Source organism: Spea bombifrons, chromosome 10 (genome assembly GCF_027358695.1).
Source record: "Spea bombifrons isolate aSpeBom1 chromosome 10, aSpeBom1.2.pri, whole genome shotgun sequence".
In the NCBI taxonomy this organism is placed as follows: Eukaryota; Metazoa; Chordata; class Amphibia; order Anura; family Pelobatidae; genus Spea; species Spea bombifrons.
Window position 1 is genome coordinate 40217479 of NC_071096.1, and position 8319 is coordinate 40225797.

The window sequence follows — 8319 nt, forward strand, 5'->3', positions numbered from 1 at the left end:
AGAGTGCAAGAGACAGTAACAGAGTGTAAGAGGGTGTAAGAGACAGTAGCAGAGTGTAGGAGAGGGTAAGAGAGTGTAAGAGACAGTAACATAGTGTAAGAGACAGTAACAGAGTATATGAGACAGCAGCAGAGTGTAAGAGAGTGTAACAGAGTATAGGAGACAGTAACAGAGTATAGGAGACAGTAACAGAGTGTAAAAGACAGTAACAGAGTATAGGAGACAGTAACAGAGTGTAAGAGACAGTAACAGAGTGTACGAGACAGTAACAGAGTGTAAGATACAGTAACAGAGTATATGAGACAGCAGCAGAGTGTAAGAGAGTGTAACAGAGTATAGGAGACAGTAACAGAGTATAGGAGACAGTAAAAGAGTGTAAGAGACAGTAACAGAGTGTACGAGACAGTAACAGAGTGTAAGATACAGTAACAGAGTGTATGACAGTGTAGTAGAGTGTAAGAGACAGTAACGGAGCGTAAGAGATAGTAGCAGAGTGTTAGAGACAGTAGCAAAGTGAAATAGACAGTAACAGAGTGTAAGAGACAGTAGCAGAGTGTAAGTGACAGTAACAGAATGTAAGAGACAGTAGCAGAGTGTAAGAGAGTGTAAGAGACAGTAACAGTGTGTAAGAGGGTGTAACAGAGTGTAAGAGAGTGTAACAGAGTATATGAGACAGTAACAGAGTATAGGAGACAGTAACAGAGTGTAAGATACAGTAACAGAGTGTATGACAGTGTAGTAGAGTGTAAGAGACAGTAACAGAGCGTAAGAGATAGTAGCAGAGTGTAAGAGACAGTAGCAGAGTGAAAGAGACAGTAGCAGAGTGAAAGAGACAGTAGCAGAGTGTAAGAGACAGTAACAGAGGGTAAGAGACAGTAACAGAGTGTAAGAGACAGTAGCAGAGTGTAAGTGACAGTAACAGAATGTAAGAGACAGTAGCAGAGTGTAAGAGAGTGTAAGAGACAGTAACAGTGTGTAAGAGGGTGTAACAGAGTGTAAGAGAGTGTAACAGAGTATAGGAGACAGTAACAGAGTATAGGAGACAGTAACAGAGTGTACGAGACAGTAACAGAGTGTAAGATACAGTAACAGAGTGTATGACAGTGTAGTAGAGTGTAAGAGACAGTAACAGAGCGTAAGAGATAGTAGCAGAGTGTAAGAGACAGTAGCAGAGTGAAAGAGACAGTAACAGAGTGTAGGAGACAGTAGCAGAGTGTAAGAGACAGTAACAGAGGGTAAGAGACAGTAGCAGAGTGAAATAGACAGTAACAGAGTGTAAGAGACAGTAGCAGAGTGTAAGTGACAGTAACAGAATGTAAGAGACAGTAGCAGAGTGTAAGAGAGTGTAAGAGACAGTAACAGTGTGTAAGAGGGTGTAACAGAGTGTAAGAGAGTGTAACAGAGTATAGGAGACAGTAACAGAGTATAGGAGACAGTAACAGAGTGTAAGAGACAGTAACAGAGTATAGGAGACAGTAACAGAGTAAAGGAGGCAGTAACAGAGTGTAAGAGACAGTAACAGAGTGTACGAGACAGTAACAGAGTGTAAGATACAGTAACAGAGTGTATGACAGTGTAGTAGAGTGTAAGAGACAGTAACAGAGCGTAAGAGATAGTAGCAGAGTGTAAGAGACAGTATCAGAGTGAAAGAGACAGTAACAGAGTGAAAGAGACAGTAGCAGAGTGTAGTAGAGTGTAGTAGAGTGTAAGAGAGTGTCACATGGCATATACCGTCCTCTAGGATCACATAGTCCAGAATGATCTCAGTATACTGTGAACGTCTCTGGGGATCTCTTCGCGTAGACATCGTAAACCTGTGTAAGAGACAGTAGCAGAGAGTAAGAGACGGTAACAGAGTATAGGAGACAGTAACAGAGTGTAAGAGAATGTAAGAGACAGTAACAGAGTGTAAGAGAGTGTAAGAGAGTGTAAGAGACAGTAACAGAGTGTAAGAGACAGTAACAGAGTATATGAGACAGCAGCCGAGTGTAAGAGAGTGTAACAGAGTATAGGAGACAGTAACAGAGTGTAAGAGACAGTAACAGAGTGTAAGAGACAGTAACAGAGTGTAAGAGACAGTAGCAGAGTGTAAGAGACAGTAGCAGAGTGTAAGTGACAGTAACAGAATGTAAGAGACAGTAGCAGAGTGTAAGAGAGTGTAAGAGACAGTAACAGTGTGTAAGAGGGTGTAACAGAGTGTAAGAGAGTGTAACAGAGTATAGGAGACAGTAACAGAGTATAGGAGACAGTAACAGAGTGTAAGAGACAGTAACAGAGTATAGGAGACAGTAACAGAGTATAGGAGGCAGTAACAGAGTGTAAGAGACAGTAACAGAGTTTACGAGACAGTAACAGAGTGTAAGATACAGTAACAGAGTGTATGACAGTGTAGTAGAGTGTAAGAGACAGTAACAGAGCGTAAGAGATAGTAGCAGAGTGTAAGAGACAGTAGCAGAGTGAAAGAGACAGTAACAGAGTGTAGGAGACAGTAGCAGAGGGTAATTGACAGTAACAGAGGGTAAGAGACAGTAGCAGAGTGAAATAGACAGTAACAGAGTGTAAGAGACAGTAGCAGAGTGTAAGTGACAGTAACAGAATGTAAGTGACAGTAGCAGAGTGTAAGAGACAGTAACAGTGTGTAAGAGGGTGTAACAGAGTGTAAGAGAGTGTAACAGAGTATAGGAGACAGTAACAGAGTATAGGAGACAGTAACAGAGTGTAAGAGACAGTAACAGAGTATAGGAGACAGTAACAGAGTGTAAGAGACAGTAGCAGAGTGTAAGTGACAGTAACAGAATGTAAGTGACAGTAGCAGAGTGTAAGAGACAGTAACAGTGTGTAAGAGGGTGTAACAGAGTGTAAGAGAGTGTAACAGAGTATAGGAGACAGTAACAGAGTATAGGAGACAGTAACAGAGTGTAAGAGACAGTAACAGAGTATAGGAGACAGTAACAGAGTATAGGAGACAGTAACAGAGTGTAAGAGACAGTAACAGAGTGTACGAGACAGTAACAGAGTGTAAGATACAGTAACAGAGTATATGACAGTGTAGTAGAGTGTAAGAGACAGTAACAGAGCGTAAGAGATAGTAGCAGAGTGTAAGAGACAGTAGCAGAGTGAAATAGACAGTAACAGAGTGTAAGAGACAGTAACAGTGTGTAAGAGGGTGTAACAGAGTGTAAGAGAGTGTAACAGAGTATAGGAGACAGTAACAGAGTATAGGAGACAGTAACAGAGTGTAAGAGACAGTAACAGAGTATAGGAGACAGTAACAGAGTGTAAGAGACAGTAACAGAGTGTACGAGACAGTAACAGAGTGTAAGATACAGTAACAGAGTGTATGACAGTGTAGTAGAGTGTAAGAGACAGTAACAGAGCGTAAGAGATAGTAGCAGTGTGTAAGAGACAGTAGCAGAGTGAAAGAGACAGTAACAGAGTGTAGGAGACAGTAGCAGAGTGTAAGAGACAGTAACAGAGTGTAAGAGACAGTAACAGAGGGTAAGAGACAGTAGCAGAGTGTAAGAGAGTGTAAGAGACAGTAACAGTGTGTAAGAGGGTGTAACAGCGTGTAAGAGAGTGTTACAGAGTGTAAGAGAGTGCAAGAGACAGTAACAGAGTGTAAGAGGGTGTAAGAGACAGTAGCAGAGTGTAGGAGAGGGTAAGAGAGTGTAAGAGACAGTAACATAGTGTAAGAGACAGTAACAGAGTATATGAGACAGCAGCAGAGTGTAAGAGAGTGTAACAGAGTATAGGAGACAGTAACAGAGTATAGGAGACAGTAACAGAGTGTAAAAGACAGTAACAGAGTATAGGAGACAGTAACAGAGTGTAAGAGACAGTAACAGAGTGTACGAGACAGTAACAGAGTGTAAGTTACAGTAACAGAGTATATGAGACAGCAGCAGAGTGTAAGAGAGTGTAACAGAGTATAGGAGACAGTAACAGAGTATAGGAGACAGTAAAAGAGTGTAAGAGACAGTAACAGAGTGTACGAGACAGTAACAGAGTATAAGATACAGTAACAGAGTGTATGACAGTGTAGTAGAGTGTAAGAGACAGTAACGGAGCGTAAGAGATAGTAGCAGAGTGTAAGAGACAGTAGCAGAGTGAAATAGACAGTAACAGAGTGTAAGAGACAGTAGCAGAGTGTAAGTGACAGTAACAGAATGTAAGAGACAGTAGCAGAGTGTAAGAGAGTGTAAGAGACAGTAACAGTGTGTAAGAGGGTGTAACAGAGTGTAAGAGAGTGTAACAGAGTATATGAGACAGTAACAGAGTATAGGAGACAGTAACAGAGTGTAAGATACAGTAACAGAGTGTATGACAGTGTAGTAGAGTGTAAGAGACAGTAACAGAGCGTAAGAGATAGTAGCAGAGTGTAAGAGACAGTAGCAGAGTGAAAGAGACAGTAACAGAGTGTAGGAGACAGTAGCAGAGTGTAAGAGACAGTAACAGAGGGTAAGAGACAGTAACAGAGTGTAAGAGACAGTAGCAGAGTGTAAGTGACAGTAACAGAATGTAAGAGACAGTAGCAGAGTGTAAGAGAGTGTAAGAGACAGTAACAGTGTGTAAGAGGGTGTAACAGAGTGTAAGAGAGTGTAACAGAGTATAGGAGACAGTAACAGAGTATAGGAGACAGTAACAGAGGGTACGAGACAGTAACAGAGTGTAAGATACAGTAACAGAGTGTATGACAGTGTAGTAGAGTGTAAGAGACAGTAACAGAGCGTAAGAGATAGTAGCAGAGTGTAGGAGACAGTAGCAGAGTGTAAGAGACAGTAACAGAGTGTAAGAGACAGTAGCAGAGTGTAAGTGACAGTAACAGAATGTAAGAGACAGTAGCAGAGTGTAAGAGAGTGTAAGAGACAGTAACAGTGTGTAAGAGGGTGTAACAGAGTGTAAGAGAGTGTAACAGAGTATAGGAGACAGTAACAGAGTATAGGAGACAGTAACAGAGTGTACGAGACAGTAACAGAGTGTAAGATACAGTAACAGAGTGTATGACAGTGTAGTAGAGTGTAAGAGACAGTAACAGAGCGTAAGAGATAGTAGCAGAGTGTAGGAGACAGTAGCAGAGTGTAAGAGACAGTAACAGAGGGTAAGAGACAGTAGCAGAGTGAAATAGACAGTAACAGAGTGTAAGAGACAGTAGCATAGTGTAAGTGACAGTAGCAGAGTGTAAGAGAGTGTAAGAGACAGTAACAGTGTGTAAGAGGGTGTAACAGAGTGTAAGAGAGTGTAACAGAGTATAGGAGACAGTAACAGAGTATAGGAGACAGTAACAGAGTGTAAGAGACAGTAACAGAGTATAGGAGACAGTAACAGAGTAAAGGAGGCAGTAACAGAGTGTAAGAGACAGTAACAGAGTGTACGAGACAGTAACAGAGTGTAAGATACAGTAACAGAGTGTATGACAGTGTAGTAGAGTGTAAGAGACAGTAACAGAGCGTAAGAGATAGTAGCAGAGTGTAAGAGACAGTAGCAGAGTGAAAGAGACAGTAACAGAGTGAAAGAGACAGTAGCAGAGTGTAGTAGAGTGTAAGAGAGTGTCACATGGCATATACCGTCCTCTAGGATCACATAGTCCAGAATGATCTCAGTATACTGTGAACGTCTCTGGGGATCTCTTCGCGTAGACATCGTAAACCTGTGTAAGAGACAGTAGCAGAGAGTAAGAGACGGTAACAGAGTATAGGAGACAGTAACAGAGTGTAAGAGAATGTAAGAGACAGTAACAGAGTGTAAGAGAGTGTAAGAGAGTGTAAGAGACAGTAACAGAGTGTAAGAGACAGTAACAGAGTATATGAGACAGCAGCAGAGTGTAAGAGAGTGTAACAGAGTATAGGAGACAGTAACAGAGTATAGGAGACAGTAACAGAGTGCAAGAGACAGTAACAGAGTGTAAGAGACAGTAACAGAGTGTAAGAGACAGTAGCAGAGTGTAAGTGACAGTAACAAAATGTAAGAGACAGTAGCAGAGTGTAAGAGACAGTAACAGTGTGTAAGAGGGTGTAACAGAGTGTAAGAGAGTGTAACAGAGTATAGGAGACAGTAACAGAGTATAGGAGACAGTAACAGAGTGTAAGAGACAGTAACAGAGTATAGGAGACAGTAACAGAGTATAGGAGGCAGTAACAGAGTGTAAGAGACAGTAACAGAGTGTACGAGACAGTAACAGAGTGTAAGATACAGTAACAGAGTGTATGACAGTGTAGTAGAGTGTAAGAGACAGTAACAGAGCGTAAGAGATAGTAGCAGAGTGTAAGAGACAGTAGCAGAGTGAAAGAGACAGTAACAGAGTGTAGGAGACAGTAGCAGAGTGTAAGAGACAGTAACAGAGGGTAAGAGACAGTAGCAGAGTGAAATAGACAGTAACAGAGTGTAAGAGACAGTAGCAGAGTGTAAGTGACAGTAACAGAATGTAAGAGACAGTAACAGTGTGTAAGAGGGTGTAACAGAGTGTAAGAGAGTGTAACAGAGTATAGGAGACAGTAACAGAGTATAGGAGACAGTAACAGAGTGTAAGAGACAGTAACAGAGTATAGGAGACAGTAACAGAGTAAAGGAGGCAGTAACAGAGTGTAAGAGACAGTAACAGAGTGTACGAGACAGTAACAGAGTGTAAGATACAGTAACAGAGTGTATGACAGTGTAGTAGAGTGTAAGAGACAGTAACAGAGCGTAAGAGATAGTAGCAGAGTGTAAGAGACAGTATCAGAGTGAAAGAGACAGTAACAGAGTGAAAGAGACAGTAACAGAGTGAAAGAGACAGTAGCAGAGTGTAGTAGAGTGTAGTAGAGTGTAAGAGAGTGTCACATGGCATATACCGTCCTCTAGGATCACATAGTCCAGAATGATCTCAGTATACTGTGAACGTCTCTGGGGATCTCTTCGCGTAGACATCGTAAACCTGTGTAAGAGACAGTAGCAGAGAGTAAGAGACGGTAACAGAGTATAGGAGACAGTAACAGAGTGTAAGAGAATGTAAGAGACAGTAACAGAGTGTAAGAGAGTGTAAGAGAGTGTAAGAGACAGTAACAGAGTGTAAGAGACAGTAACAGAGTATATGAGACAGCAGCAGAGTGTAAGAGAGTGTAACAGAGTATAGGAGACAGTAACAGAGTATAGGAGACAGTAACAGAGTGTAAGAGACAGTAACAGAGTGTAAGAGACAGTAACAGAGTGTAAGATACAGTAACAGAGTGTATGACAGTGTAGTAGAGTGTAAGAGACAGTAACAGAGCGTAAGAGATAGTAGCAGAGTGTAGGAGACAGTAGCAGAGTGTAAGAGACAGTAACAGAGGGTAAGAGACAGTAGCAGAGTGAAATAGACAGTAACAGAGTGTAAGAGACAGTAGCATAGTGTAAGTGACAGTAGCAGAGTGTAAGAGAGTGTAAGAGACAGTAACAGTGTGTAAGAGGGTGTAACAGAGTGTAAGAGAGTGTAACAGAGTATAGGAGACAGTAACAGAGTATAGGAGACAGTAACAGAGTGTAAGAGACAGTAACAGAGTATAGGAGACAGTAACAGAGTAAAGGAGGCAGTAACAGAGTGTAAGAGACAGTAACAGAGTGTACGAGACAGTAACAGAGTGTAAGATACAGTAACAGAGTGTATGACAGTGTAGTAGAGTGTAAGAGACAGTAACAGAGCGTAAGAGATAGTAGCAGAGTGTAAGAGACAGTAGCAGAGTGAAAGAGACAGTAACAGAGTGAAAGAGACAGTAGCAGAGTGTAGTAGAGTGTAGTAGAGTGTAAGAGAGTGTCACATGGCATATACCGTCCTCTAGGATCACATAGTCCAGAATGATCTCAGTATACTGTGAACGTCTCTGGGGATCTCTTCGCGTAGACATCGTAAACCTGTGTAAGAGACAGTAGCAGAGAGTAAGAGACGGTAACAGAGTATAGGAGACAGTAACAGAGTGTAAGAGAATGTAAGAGACAGTAACAGAGTGTAAGAGAGTGTAAGAGAGTGTAAGAGACAGTAACAGAGTGTAAGAGACAGTAACAGAGTATATGAGACAGCAGCAGAGTGTAAGAGAGTGTAACAGAGTATAGGAGACAGTAACAGAGTGTAGGAGACAGTAACAGAGTGTAAGAGACAGTAACAGAGTGTAAGAGACAGTAACAGAGTGTAAGAGACAGTAGCAGAGTGTAAGAGACAGTAGCAGAGTGTAAGTGACAGTAACAGAATGTAAGAGACAGTAGCAGAGTGTAAGAGAGTGTAAGAGACAGTAACAGTGTGTAAGAGGGTGTAACAGAGTGTAAGAGAGTGTAACAGAGTATAGGAGACAGTAACAGAGTATAGGAGACAGT